This window comes from Salvelinus namaycush, chromosome 16 (assembly GCF_016432855.1).
Source record: "Salvelinus namaycush isolate Seneca chromosome 16, SaNama_1.0, whole genome shotgun sequence".
Taxonomy (NCBI): domain Eukaryota; kingdom Metazoa; phylum Chordata; class Actinopteri; order Salmoniformes; family Salmonidae; genus Salvelinus; species Salvelinus namaycush.
The window spans coordinates 1,058,489-1,074,409 of NC_052322.1; the positions used below are offsets into that span (position 1 = coordinate 1,058,489).

At 42.2% G+C, this 15,921-nt stretch overlaps 1 protein-coding gene across 1 annotated transcript in view; it reads left to right on the top strand.

The window, feature by feature from the left end:
* Positions 1–15,921, top strand: part of LOC120060885 (BTB/POZ domain-containing protein KCTD5-like) — a 43,298-nt gene that overhangs the window by 10,771 nt on the left and 16,606 nt on the right. The window lies entirely within an intron of this gene.

A 15,921-nucleotide genomic window follows, 5' to 3' on the forward strand; every position in this document is an offset into this window, starting at 1 on the left:
GGGTGGGAAGGTGATGAAGCCTACTTAATGAGCTGTAACCAAAAAACAACTGGCATTTGGAAAGTTTGAGGTGAGGGAGAAAGTGTGGTGGACCAAGTATTGTTAGCATTAAGTAACGTTATCTTGCTAGCTGGTTCGAATTATCTGTTAGCTAGCCAAAGAAATGTTGAGCAACATTAGCCAACTAATCTGTTGAAATTATTCAGTTAATGAAAATTAGCTGGCTAATAAAGTCACACAGCTAATGTTAGCTAGCTAACATGAAAACAGATGAGCTAGCATTAGTAGTAACCTAACCAATTCGCTATAGTATTAACTGGTATACGACTCCTTGCCGTTCCTCAAGTTATAACGTGTTAGTTGCTTACTGGACCCTGGCAATCTGTGTGAAATGTTAACTAGCTAATGAACTAACCGATATGTTAACTGTTTTCCCTCTACAGTATGTGGTTAACTTTCAGAATGAGAGAATTAGGTGAAAATGAGGCGTTGCTTGTTAAACAAGTGGACCTGGCTTAAGCTGGATGCCACTATAGAGGTGAAAGAAACACCACACACTTTCCCTCTTTCTCAATATAGTGGATAAAAAGGGGTATGCCAGGTGTACTCTGCCTGAAAGAGATCAATTATGCCAACAAATGGTATCCTGCTCTGCTGGCACATTGTAGAACAGATGTCCACAGGCAGTAAGTGTATAATGTGCAGTGTAGCCCAAAGATATTGCTTTTGTGTTGAATTTGACAGTAACACGTGTGTGATTGAGGGGGGATTATAAAATGTTTTACTCGGTGAACTTGATCGTCAACTATAGTGGCCACCTATAATAGCAAAAATAGAATGCCTGTTTGTTTGTTAATAGAATGCCTGTTTGTTTCTACTTTTAAGATGTTTTTTTTCTTTTTCTTCCCAAGTGCAATATTTAGGTGTGTGTGTGGTCACAAGCGCTCTATAAAGGCTGTCATGGCTAACTGAAATATTAGTTTATTGTTTTTTCCTCAAGACTTGAGTGTCATTTGCAGTAAAGTCTCGGCAACAAATGACATTGGATTGCTTTCTTTAAATTTTTTTTGCTGTGAGTTAGGTTCACATTAACCACTTTATTTTACACACAGAGACTGATCATGTAGATCATATTCTTTGTTGTTTAATTAGTTAACCTGCATTTCCCCCAGCAGGGATTTTTTTGTTGCATGTTTCAGTGCAAAAAAGTGTCCCCTATTTGGGCCCTCACCAGTTTGCATCCCTGATTGTAACACGCCCACAATGTGGTCCGCCGATTTGGGTATATTTGGCTGTTTTTGGTGAAGTGACCGCTTAACTCCTGTTCGTATACAGTGCATTCGGAAACTATTCAGACGCCATTACTTTTTTAACTTACAGCCTTATCCCCCCCCCCCCCCCCCCAATCTACACAAAAGCCTACAGCGAGCGACAAAGCGAACACAGGTTTTTTTAGAAGTTTTTGCAAATTTCTGAAATAAAAAGTTACCTTATTTACAAATATACAGACCCTTTGCTATGAGACTTGAAGTTTAGCTCATATGCATCCTGTTTCCATTGATCATCCTTGAGATGTTTCTACAACTTGATTGGAGTCCACCTGTGGTAAATTCAATTAATTGGATATGATTTGGAAAGGCGCACACCTGTCTATGGCCTCAGTTGACCGTGCGTGTCAGAGCTAAAACCAAGTCCTGAAGTCGAAGGAGTTGTCCGTAGAGCTCCGAGACAGGATTCTGTCAAGGCACAGATCTGGGGAAGGGTACCAAAACATTTAAGGTCCCCAAGAACACAGTGGCCTCCATCATTCTTAAAATGGAAGAAGTTTGGAACCACCAAGACCTTTCCTACAGCTGGCTGCCCGGGCAAAGTGAGCAATCGGGAGAGAAGGGCCTTGGTCAGGGAGGTGACCAAGAACCCAATGGTCACTCTGACAGAGCTCTATAGTTCCTCTGTGGAGATGGGGGAACCTTCCAGAAGGACAACCACCTCTGCAGCACTCCATCAATCAGGCCTTTATGGTAGAGTGGCCAGACGGAAGCCACTCCTCAGTAAAAGGCACATGGTTTTCCAAAAGGCACCTAACGGACTCTGACCACAAGAAACAAGATTCTCTGGTCTGATGAAACAAAGATTGAACTCTTTGGCCTGAATGCCAAGCGTCACATCTGGAGGAAAATCTGGCACCATCCCTACGGTGAAGCGTGGTGGTGGCAGCATCATGCTGTGGGGATATTTTTCAGCTGCAGGGCCTGGGAGACTAGTCAAGATCGAGGGAAAGATGAACTGAGTGCTCATGCCCTCTGACTATGGCGAAGGTTCACCTTCCAACAGGACAACACCCTCAAGCAAACTGCCAAGACAACGCAGGAGTGGCTTCAGGACAAGTCTCTGAATGTCCTTGAGTAGCCCAGCCTGGAGAGACCTGAAAATACGTTGGATGGGGATTGTCGCTACACAGCTAACAGAGCTTGAGAAGAATGGGAGAAACTCCCCAAATACAGGTGTGCCAAGCTTGTAGCGTTATACCCAAGAAGACTCGAGGCTGTATTCACTGCCAAAGGTGTTTCATCAAAGTACTGAATAAAGGGGCTGAAATACTTGTGTTTTGTGTAGATTGATGAGGGGGGGGGGGGGGAACAATTTAATCAATTTTAGAATAAGGCTGTAATGTAACCAAATGTGGAAAGTCAAGGTCTGAATACTTTCTGAATGCACTGTAAGCTGGTAGCATAGCTAGCGTACAGAAATCTGTGGTAGTAGTCAGTCATTTTTAACTGCTGTTGATTGGTGACGATGGCATGAACATGTATTGGGGTTGACATCCATACAAGCATTACACTCCCATTTTTATCTCAACATAAAAACAATAGCCTAAATATAGGCAAATTTTTCTGGGCCACAGCATCTTGTTTCAGTTGAGTTCCATTTACTTCTTTACTGCCTCTATCTGACCGTTCAGAATCATAACGCTATAAGGCCATCTGCCTCATCGACGCGTGTGCATAATTTTCGTGACCTTGTCAGCCAACCCGTTGATAGACTTTAGTTTGAGAGCTTACATGAATGAAAATTCTGGGCAAGTGTGGTGAATTTCCTTTTCATCCGTTGGGCATTTGTGTACATGGGCAGCACCAGTTAGTGTGATGCTACTTACGCGATGATGATGATTAACTGTTTTTCGAGGTTAACTTGAGTTAAATGTCCAATGCAGCTGTTTTTATCGCAATCAAATAATTTCCTGGTAACAATTAAGTACCCTGCTGTGATAGTTTTCAATTAAAGTGGTCAAAAAGAAACAGCTTCTTAGCTGTTGGTCTGTCTGAGTGGGGAGGAGAGAACTAGCTGTTCTCTAAATTATTTTTCCTATTTGTCTGTTAACGAATTTACCGCCTGGTGACGTCACCAGTCAGGCCAAAACTCCATCCCACAAAAACAGGCTGAAATTTCAGTCTTTTCAAACAGCGGTTACACTAAAAGGCCATTACTTTTCACAGTAGTGTGGGAGGGAAATCACAGGAAAATCATGTTTTTGGCTGCACTGGGCCACCATATCTATGTGATGGTCTTTTATCCTTTCTCCCATGTTAGCTCTCATACACACACAAACGTATACAATGACCACCATCCTCTGTCCCTTTTACCCTCTGGCTGTGTGTCTGGTCTGTAAGGAGCAGCCTGTATGGATGCCCTCTCCCTCCTACTGGCTTAGTGTTCCAGCCTTTTACCATATGTGTTTCACTTTTCCAGGCACTGCTTCGTCTGTTTTAAAAGCATCCTTGTGTGTTTCTCTTACTGCTCCATCACAGTCCATTGCTCTCATCTAGCCTACTAGCACTGTTAATCTCTCATTACCCTACATTCCATGGATTTGCTGTTGTCTCAGTTCCTTTCATATTTATGTGTATTCATCCAAATCTCCTAATCTCTCAATAGCCTAAATTGGTGTGGTTTACCCAAACATGAACAGCTGATCATAAATGGAGCAGCCCAGCCCATTCCCCTGCCTAAATGCAGATTGGGCTCTTGCGCTAATGCTCTACATATCTGTCTGGCGGCAGGTTTGACTAAGTCGCCTTCGATATAAAAATATCTATTCCTGACAACCATAGTCAGCCTATAGCCAACACCGTTTAAAAATGTTAATGCATGAATTAGTGTGAGGCATGTGTTTGTCACGTTACACAACCCAACCCTGAATAGGAAGTGCCAAAGATTGATGGCTAATTCAAGTGCTCTGTTTTTCGGCCGACGCAGTAGTGTTTCCCACCTCAGGAAATGAGTTGCTTGGTCTTCAGTCACGCAGGCTGACTTGCTTCAGGATGAGATCTGCATTATTCATGTTGTTGGCTAGACTGTTTTGCACATTGGGGTAAGCCGGGGACAGATTGCTTGGAGGGGGGAGTTGTACGCTCATGCAGTCAGGACAACTGACAGATACTCCCAAATTCGTGTTTCCAGAGGGATTGAGCCAGCAAAGTGTTACAGTACCAGTCAAAAGTTTGGACACTGACTCATTCAAGGGTTTTTCTTTATTTTTACTATTTTCTACATTGTAGAATAATAGTGACGACATCACAACTATGAAATGACACATGGAATCATGTAGAAACCAAAAAAGTTTTAAACAAATCAAAATATATTTTACCTTCTTCAAATAGCCACCCTTTGCCTTGATGACAGCTTTGCACACTCTTGGCAGACCTAGTCAAATTCCCAGATGGCCTGGTCAAAGTCCAGAAATAATCCCAATTGAGATGTTGTGACAGGACTTGAAATGAGCAGTTCATGCTTAAAAACCCACAAATGTCGCTCCGTTAAAGCAGTTCTGCGTACATTAGTGAGCCAAAATTCCTCCACTGCAACCAAATGCTTCCTGTAGTCGCTCACGTCGCTGTCTTTTATTTATTTATTTATTTATTTAACCTTTTATTTAACTAGGCAAGTTAGTTAAGAACAAATTCTTATTTACATTGACGGTCTACTAAAAGGCCTCCTGGATGGGGGCCGGGGATTAAAAAATACAAAATAAATATAGGACGAAACACACATCACAATGAGAGACCCAACACTACATAAAAAGAGACCTAAGACAACAGCAAAACATGACAACACAGCATGGTAGCAACACGACAACATAGTAGCAACACAACATGGTAGCAGTACAAAAACATGGTGCAAAGTCAACAGCACAAAGGTCAAGAAAGGTCATACAAAGCAGCCTTAGCTGTCAGTGTCCATGATTGAGTCATTGAATTGAGAGATTGAGATAAAACGGTCCGGTTTGAGTGTTTGTTGCAGCTCGTTCCAGTCGCTAGCTGCAGCGAACTGAAAAGAGGAGCGACCCAGGGATGTTTTTGCTTTGGGGACCTTTAACAGAATGTGACTGACAGGACGGGTGTTGTATGTGGAGGATGAGGGCTGCAGTAGATATCTCCGATAGGGGGACTGAGGCATAAGATCAAATCAAGTTTATTTTATATAGCCCTTCGTACATCAGCTAATATCTCAAAGTGCTGTACAGAAACCCAGCCTAAAACCCCAAACAGCAAGCAATGCAGGTGTAGAAGCACGGTGGCTAGGAAAAACTCCCTAGAAAGGCCAAAACCTAGGAAGAAACCTAGAGAGGAACCAGGCTACGAGGGGTGGCCAGTCCTCTTCTGGCTGTGCCGGGTGGAGATTATAACAGAACATGGCCAAGATGTTCAAATGTTCATAAATGACCAGCATTGTCAAATAATAATAATCACAGTAGTTATCGAGGGTGTAGCAAGTCGGCACCTCAGGAGTAAATGTCAGTTGGCTTTTCATAGCCGATCATTAAGAGTATCTCTACCGCTCCTGCGGTCTCTAGAGAGTTGAAAACAGCAGGTCTGGGACAGGTAGCACGTCCGGTGGACAGGTCAGGGTTCCATAGCCGCAGGCAGAACAGTTGAAACTGGAACAGCAGAAAGGCCAGGTGGACTGGGTACAGCAAGGAGTCATGCCCGGTAGTCCTGACGCATGGTCCTAGGGCTCAGGTCCTCCGAGAGAGAATTAGAGAGCGCATACTTAAATTCACACAGGACACTGGATAAGACAGGAGAAGTACTCCAGATATAACCAACTGACCAACTGATAAGAGGGTTTTTATAAATAAGCATCAACCAGTGGGTCTTGTGACGGGTATACAGAGATGACCAGTTTACAGAGGAGTATAGAGTGCAGTGATGTATCCTATAAGGAGCATTGGTGGCAAATCTGATGGCCGAATGGTAAAGAACATCTAACCGCTCGAGAGTAATCTAGCATGGGTAGGATGGTCATCTGAATCAGGGTTAGTTTGGCAGCTGGGGTGAAAGAGGAGCGATTACGATAGAGGAAACCAAGGCTAGATGTAACTTTAGCCTGCTGCTTTGATATGTGCTGAGAGAAGGACAGTGTACCGTCTAGCCATACTCCCAAGTACTTGTATAAGGTGACTACCTCAAGCTCTAAACCCTCCGAGGGAGTAATCACACCTGTGGGGAGAGGGGCATTCTTCTTACCAAACCACATGACCTTTGTTTTGGAGGTGTTCAGAACAAGGTTAAGGGTAGAGAAAGCTTGTTGGACACTAAAAGCTTTGTTGTAGAGTATTTAACACAATCTGGGGAGGGGCCAGCTGAGTATAAGACTGTATCTGCATATAAATGGATGATAGGGCTTCCTACTGCCTGAGCTATGTTGTTGATGTAAATCGAGAAGAGCGTGGGAGCTAGGATTAAGCCTTGGGGTACTCCCTTGGTGACAGGCAGTGGCTGAGACAGCAGATTTCCTGACTTTATACACTGCACTCTTTGAGAGGGGTAGTTAGCAAACCAGGCCAAAGACCCCTCAGACACCAATACTCGTTAGCCGGCACATAAGAATGGAATGGTCTACCTTCCACCTCAATGCAGCTAAAGGTGGCACAACCAATTATTCAGTGTAAGGGGGCAATTACTTTTTCACAGAGGGGAATTGGGTGTTGCATAACTTTGTTAAATTAAAAAGGATACTTATTTAATTTTGTAAACTCAGTTTCCTTTATGTAATGTTTTGGTTGAAGAGCTGATAACATTTAGTATATAAAATAAATAATTATGCAGAAAGGGGCCAAATATTTTTGTGTAATAAATGCTATTTTTTTATTTATTACACCTACCACATCTCTTGACAGATTTGTGCAACAGCAGAGACCATCCACAACTCCTATCTAATGACTTTAGGACCATAACAAGCTTACAGGACCTGATCACTTCTGCATTTTGTTAATGTAAGAACAGGCTAATCCTCTCAACCAAATGCAGGACCACTCAAATTTAAATTCCAGTTCTCTGGTTTTGATCGCAACATCATTATTTAAAGAATTCCATAGCATAAAATTATTGTTCCTTTCACATCTAATTATTTTCATATTCCTCTCCATTTGCTGGCTGAGAAGGCTCTCGTCACAGTGTGTGAGAAGCATGGTGCGCATTTTAGTGCTTGGTTCATGCTTTTTCACACCCGAGCACACTGTAGGAGGGAAGCAGGGTAAATATTTAACATTATCAGCTCCCTGTTCCTCCACTTCTGCCTTCAAACTGCCACCGCTCAACACAATGCCACAGTGCTGCTGTCACTGACAGAACAAGTTAAGTCAGCACCACTTCTGTGGTGATGTCACACTGGCAACTTACAAAAAAATTATAATTATGGATGACTGAACATGCCATGTTGGCCCGGTGATGTAACGCTCCGAAAGTTATCCAGCTCAGTTGGTCACGTGATAGAGAAGCAGAGTCAGATGTTACGGTCTCCCTGTCGACTGATGGTAAATATTTTACATTGTGCTGCTTTCTCTTCCTCGATACAGTACTCTTCCCCACCTAGAGTGCTATGGACGGCAGTGATTTCCCCTTTGCCAGCCCAGCCGTGATGAAACTCTCACGGCCTCTTATGATGGGAAAGCTTTCAGGGGATTCTAAAAGGAGCTGTTAATTTGAAACATTTATCTGTCATAAATTGTTCAGCTAAATGCACCGGCTGTGAGCCTGGTGAATGATCTGTACCTTGAAAATGGTCAAGGAAAGCAGAGGGGGGAAAAAAAACCAGAGGAAAGGTCAGACTACTAAATGACACTGTTTAATGTTTTGAAAATTGAGATGGTTCTACATAGTTTTAATGTCACGTGCACAAGTACAGTGAAGTCTTTCTTGCAAGCTCTAAACTCAATGATGCAGTGATCAATATCAATGTATAAAATAAGATGGGTGTGGATTATATAGCAGTTATATTTGACAGTGAGTTCTTAGGTGTACAACTAAGGGGCATCTGCTCCAACCCTACAATGATCAGACTTCCACTAAGTGCTAGTTTCAGTTTTGTGACTTCTGGAAGGTCTATTCCTCTGTTCAATTCTGATATCTGTAGCTGCATACTCAGATTCAAGTTCCCTAGCTACCCTTTCTTTTCTTTTTCTTTTTTTACAACTGATGCTTAAAATGTTGGAGTGAAATTTGAACTACTACTTTGAGCTTTCAAGTGCTACGCATTTTCAAGCTCCAGCAAACGTTTGACTTTCATGTCGTTGAAGGTTGGGCCACAGTGGTATTTCCTGCAGGAGGATTTGTATTGTGTATGGGAGAACGATTAGGGAATGCTTTAAGGCTTTCCCCTCTCAGATGTCTATTCCCCCTTCTAATTACAGTTTGTTTACCCTCATGTCTTTGGGTTTTTGTTAAGCACTTTGGTCTAGTACACAGAACAAAAATATAAATGCAACAATTTTAAAACATTTTACTGCATTACAGTTCATATAAGGAAATACATTAATTAGGCACTAACCTATGGATTTCACATGACTGGGAATATAGATATGCACCTGTTGGTCACAGAACTTTTTAAAGTAGGGGCATGGATCAGAAAACCAGTGTGACCACTATTTGCCTCATGCAGTGCTATACATCTTCGCATAGAGTTGATCATGCTGTTGATTGTGGAATTTGTCCCACTCCTTTAATGGCTGTGCGAAGTTGCTGGATATTGGAGGGAACTGGAACACTATCTCTCGTACACGTTGATCCAGAGCATCCCTAACATGCTTAATGGGTGACATGTATTTTGAGTATGCAGGCCATGGAAGAACTGGGACATTTTCAGCTTCCAGGAATTGTCTACAGAACCTTATGACATGGGGCTGTGCATTATCATGCTGAAACAGGAGGTGATGGCGGTGGATGAATAGTACGATAATGTGCCTCCAGGATCTCGTCACGTTATCTCTGTGCATTCAAATTGCCATTGATGAAATGCGATTGTGTTTGTGTTCTGTAGCTTATGTTGACATCAGCAAACCGCTCACCCACGCGACTCCATACACTGTCAGTCACCTGCCCGGTTAAGTTTTAAAACCGTGATTCATCTGTGAAGAGCACACTTCTCCAGCGTGCCAGTGGCCATTGAAGGTGGGCATTTTCCCACTGAAGTCGGTTACGACGGCGAACTGCAGTCAGGCTAAGACCCTGGTGAGGACGACAAGCACCCAGATGAGCTTCCCTGAGACTGTTTTTTTTAACACCTTTATTTAACTAGGGAAGTCAGTTAAGAACACATTCTTATTTTCAATGACGGCCTAGTGGGTGGGTAAACTGCCTTGTTCAGGGGCAGAACGACAGATTTTTACCTTGTCAGCTCGGGGATTCAATCTTGCAACCTTACAGTTAACTAGTCCAACGCTCTAACCACCTGCTTTACATTGTACTCCACGAGGAGCCTTCAACTATGACAGACAAAATAAGGAAAGAAAATCCAGAAAATCATATTGTAGGATTTTTTAATGAATTTATTTGCAAATTATGGTGGAAAATAAGTATTTGGTCAATAACAAAAGTATATCTCAATACTTTGTTATATACCCTTTGTTGGCAATGACAGAGGTCAAACGTTTTCTGTAAGTCTGCACAAAGTTTTCACACACACTTGCTGGTATTTTGGCCCATTCCTCCATGCAGATCTCCTCTAGAGCAGTGATGTTTTGGGGCTGTTGCTGGGCAACACGGACTTTCAACTCCCTCAAGATTTTCTATGGGGTTGAGATCTGGAGACTGGCTAGGCCACTCCAGGACCTTGAAATGCTTCTTACGAAGCCACTCCTTCGTTGCCCGGGCGGTGTGTTTGGGATCATTGTCATGCTGAAAGACCCAGCCACGTTTCATCTTCAATGCCCTTGCTGATGGAAGGAGGTTTTCACTCAAAATCTCACAATACATGGCCCCATTCATTCTTTCCTTTACACGGATCAGTCGTCCTGGTCCCTTTGCAGAAAAACAGCCCCAAAGCATGATGTTTCCACCCCCATGCTTCACAGTAGGTATGGTGTTCTTTGGATGCAACTCAGCATTCTTTGTCCTCCAAACACGACGAGTTGAGTTTTTACCAAAAAGTTATATTTTGGTTTCATCTGACCATATGACATTCTCCCAATCTTCTTCTGGATCATCCAAATGCTCTCTAGCAAACTTCAGACGGGCCTGGACATGTACTGGCTTAAGGAGGGGGACACGTCTGGCACTGCAGGATTTGAGTCCCTGGCGGCGTAGTGTGTTACTGATGGTAGGCTTTGTTACTTTGGTCCCAGCTCTCTGCAGGTCATTCACTAGGTCCCCCCGTGTGGTTCTGGGATTTTTGCTCACCGTTCATGTGATAATTTTGACCCCACTGGGTGAGATCTTGCGTGGAGCCCCAGATCGAGGGAGATTATCAGTGGTCTTGTATGTCTTCCATTTCCTAATAATTGCTCCCACAGTTGATTTCTTCAAACCAAGCTGCTTACCTATTGCAGATTCAGTCTTCCCAGCCTGGAGCAGGTCTACAATTTTGTTTCTGGTGTCCTTTGACAGCTCTTTGGTCTTGGCCATAGTGGAGTTCGGAGTGTGACTGTTTGAGGTTGTGGACAGGTGTCTTTTATACTGATAACAAGTTCAAACAGGTGCCATTAATACAGGTAACGAGTGGAGGACAGAGGAGCCTCTTAAAGAAGAAGTTACAGGTCTGTGAGAGCCAGAAATCTTGCTTGTTTGTAGGTGACCAAATACTTATTTTCCACCATAATTTGTAAATAAATTCATAAAAAATCCTACAATGTGATTTTCTGGATTTTTTTTCTTCTCATTTTGTCTGTCATAGTTGAAGTGTACCTATGATGATAAATTACAGGCCTCATCTTTTTAAGTGTGAGAACTTGCACAATTGGTGGCTGACTAAATACTTTTTTGCCCCACTGTATTTTTAAACCTGCATATTTAGCTAAAAGAAATCCAGGTTAGCAGGCAATATTAACCAGGTGAAATTGTGTCACTTCTCTTGCGTTCATTGCACGCAGAGTCAGGGTATATTAATTAAATTTGAGTAATCGCCTTTGAGCGTGGACTTTATTATTATGCATACTGGATGGACTGGTTACTTTATGCTACGCTCCAAAATGTATATCCATGAGTCTGGGAGAGAACGTATAGCCTGGGCAATGCTGTTGGTTGTTTTGCAGGGAGGCTTAGTTAGCCTACATGTAGTAGGCTGTTTTGATTTTGAATAGCATAATAGAGGATTTATATTTTCATAATTTAATTGGGTGATGCATTACCTTCAGTTATACAAAATATTTCCACACCTTGCTTTTCCATCTCTCTTTTAGAACTTTCTCGAGCGCGCAGAAAGGCTGTCAACAGTTTAGTGAAATGTTTCATTGCGAATACATGTTACTATCAATGTTTCCGAACAGATTTCATTTGGTTCCCAAATGTAAGCACTGGGTAGCTGCAGGAACAAGGTTGGAGAGCCCATGGCATTCAGCGTTTGGGCGGAATATCACGTGTCGGGCAGCAAGAGCATGCATCTCAAACAGTGGTTACGTGGAGAGAAATAAGTGTAATATTTATTTCTCAGCTGCTCAGTAAGCACATGCTCTGCTATTAACCTGACGTAGCCTAAAAAACAGACCGGCTGGGAACGCATGGCCTCCAGACAACTGCCATGTATATCCCCCCTGCCTCTGTTCCTGCCCATTTGATAATAGTCCATTCTAAATCTAAACAAATTGTACATATTCAGGAAAGAGAATAGTATGATGGGTGAAAATATGATCACTGATGAGAGTGCAGCCTGAGGCAAGGAACAGAGCCCAAGCTTTTTCCCCCTTACTTTCTCTAATCAATAGCCTATAGTCGCACCATGCTGCTCATGTTTGGATTTTTTTAAGACGAGATTTGTATCGCCACATCTAAAGTGGCCAAGTAACTCTAAATCTAGCATATAGGACCAGTTTTTATAGATTATTATTGTTTTAATGTTCACTTATAAGCTCAAAATAGCCACTTTTAATATGCTCACTTGCTCAGTAGGCCTAATGGGGAAAAATATCCTTTCTTTTATTCAAGCTGACAAGTCCAATTCTACCTATAAAATGTCACGTGACTAAAAGCATATCTTGTCAGCTAAATAAACAAGCCTATAACATAGGCCAGCTCATTCTGTTCTTCATTTACATTTTTCTTTAGACATGACTAATGGATTTACTGTGATGGTGTACATTATATGAAATAAAATGTATTCATTTATTTTTTTAGATGTTTCAAAGGCACGCATCAGAGGCCTGTATGTGTGGAGGCCTGAAGATTCTAAATGTGTTTGTTAATTAACGTTCACTTACTGTGAGACTGGCAGTCTTTTTCATGACAATAACCAGCTGCCAAATTTCATGACCGCCGCAGCCCCTTCTAATGTATCTGGCAACAGACCGTATATCTTGCTGCCAATATCTTGCTCATGAACTAAGAGCAAATTTTCCATCTTTGGTGTACGGTTTGGCATTTTCCATCCACTGTCGATTTATATTCACCACTGTCACGTGTGCTCCCTTTCCGGCCTCTAGGTCACCAGGCTGCGCGTTATGGCGCACACCTGTCACAATCGTTACGTGCACCTGCGCGTCATCAAACTCACCTGGACTCATCACATCCTTGATTACCTTCCCTATATATGTCACTCCCTTTGGTTTCTTCCCCAAGCATTATTGTTTCAGTTTCCTGTCTGTGCGTTGTTAGTGTTTCTTGCTTTGGATTGTTTATTTTATTAAAACACTCACTCCCTGAACTTGCTTCCCCGACTCTCAGCGCATATCGTTAGAACTACAGTATGTTCACTGCGCTGATCTAGCTGCTGTAGGCTTTTATCTAGTCTTTACCTACCTATCCCTGTGGTTCTAGCTTTATTATATCTGGCCTTAGATGACAGTGCAGCCATTGGGGACCTCAAATGGACTGGGCATAAATTAATGATGTTTTCTGTCCTTCAAGAAGGTTTGATGGGAGTTTTAAGTTACTCCACAATGGCATGTTACATTATTCATTAGACTTGTCAGTCTTTCTTTGAATATCCTTGTGTGTCTTCCACCTGAGCTCATTCAAATATCATAAGTGACTTTTATGGTATCACGACCGAACATTCTTGGATGCTCCCCATCAGCATCTTAGTCTCACAACAACCGCCACGTGATCACTTAATTTAGCTGATTCAATTATTTCCCCTTTCCTACTCTCCTATCCCATTCTATATCACTACTTGTCTACTCTGTTACTCCCCCTCTTGATTTCCCTATGGTTTTGTCCTTTCGTCCCCTTCCCTGTGCTTTGTTGACCGGTGCTCCCCCAGAGGGAGGCTCTTGTTTTTCATTAAAACATTGTGCCCTTTGTGTGTTGGTCCACATCAATCACGAGCCACTGCTCCTCTAATCACCACTCTCCCAAAAACAGGGTTACTTCAAGTGGGGACTCAACCACAGGGCCATGAGCACCCAGAGGACCCAGCCCAAATGAACCAACTCAAGGGGGTCCCTGCAAAGGAATAGACAGAAAGAGGACTGTGGAGCTCACCTCATTTGCAAATGTGCAGCTTAGAGCTGACAAGAGACAATGTACAGATTTGGCATCACTGAGGCATGCTTCTACATCTAGGTGGCATGTCTGTATTGAAACTTTTTATGGCCCCTCATTGTTGAACGTTGACAAAGTACAAACATGGCAATAGATGTATTCACTATGGACCTGGCTCAGCACTTAAGTGTTGTGGAGGTGCTGCTACACCGGAAGATGGAAGTCTTAACTGACCTATTTCTGTTCTCCTGTATTCTCCACATGTACACTACCCTTAAGTTTGCGGTCGTTTAGAAATGTCCTTAAAAAAAAATGTTTTTGTCCGTTTTTAAAATAACAGCAAATTGATCAGAAATACAGTGTAGACATAGTTCATGTTGTAAATGACTATTGTAGCTGGAAATGGCTGATTTATGGAATATCTACATAGGTGTACAGAGGCCCATTATCAGGAACATCACTCCTGTGTTCCAATGGCACCTTGTTAGCTAATCTAAGTTTATACATTTAAAAAGGCTAATTAATCATTAGAGAACCCTTTTGCAATTATGTTAGCACAGCTGAACACTTGTGCTGATTTTAAAGAAGCAATAAAACTGGCCTTTAGACTAGTTGAGTATCTGGAGCATCAGCATTTGTGGGTTTGATTACAGGTGCAAAATGGCCAGAAACAAAGCACTTTCTTCTGAAACTCGTCAGTCTATTCTTGTTCTGAGAAGTGAAGGCCAGTTTTTATTGCTTCTTTAATCAACACAACAGTTTTCAGCTGTGCTAACATAATTGCAGAAGTGTTTTCTAATATTCAATTAGCCTTTTTAAAATGATCGACTTGGATTAGCTAACACAACGTGCCATTGGAACACAGGAGTGACGGTTTCTGATAATGGGCCTATGTAGATATTCCATTAAACATCAGCTGTTTCCAGCTACAATAGTCATTTACAACATTAACAATGTCTACACTGTATTTCTGATCAATTTGATGTTACTGGACAAAAACAAGGACATTTCTAAGTGACACAACTTTTGAATGGTAGTGTACCTGTGGTTAAACTTTAGTGTCTGCAGAAGAGCAAGAAACGGACTCAGAGCATTTAGGCTAGTTCATAACCCATGGGCTCCACTGGGGTATTTTTGCCATGGAAAGGAGGCCAGTCAGCCAAAAAGGTTCAGGTTCAGCACCATAGAGAATGCTTTGAGACAGTTTCTCATTATAGGAAAGACTAATTGGGTTTCACAACATTTGATGACAGTCTATCTGGTGAAGGTAGCTGTGAATAGATGCATGTGTGTCAGTTGGAGTTTGCCTAGGTTTGTTAGGCTGTGACCAAGGCCTGGAAAGTATGAAAATTAAGCGTGTGTTGTAGTGCGTCAGACAATTTGTCTAGATCACTCCTGAAGTCAAATACTAAACTTCATGCAAACTCACACATCCTGTTGTATTAAGTGGATTTGCACAACATTTTTTTTTTTTTTTTTTTTGTAAATGACATCCACACCATTTCCATTTAATCCTTACTTGAATTATCTTTTTATTCTCTTCTCAGGGGACAGGTGTTACTTGCAGGTTGCGGACAAACTGTCTCAATGCCTCTGTGTTTTAATGGAACGAAGAGGGTGGTTGTGTAATTTGTTACGTCTTGTAGGCCTACAGTATGTAATATTGTGTTGCATTCTGCAGTCTTAATTGTTTTTGCATTGAAGAGGGTGCAGTAGTGTTTTCCTCTTGGTCCCCTCTGGATTCGGCCTCCTGTTCCAAATCTCGTTCTGCTCTAATTGTTTTAACCTCCCATTCCCCAAGGAGAGAATGCTGTTCTAATCACAGTACTTACAGGAATATGGGATTGCTCACTGTTTGAGCGCATGAGGATCAAACCCCAAGTCCTTGTGGGAATATAGGCTAGAATCGATTGTGGAAGGCCATGGTGTTTGTGACAAGTTCAACCCATGCAGGGATTATAATCCCAGGTGCTTTCTCCATTTATATGGGCTGATGTTAGGGCTTTTGTTT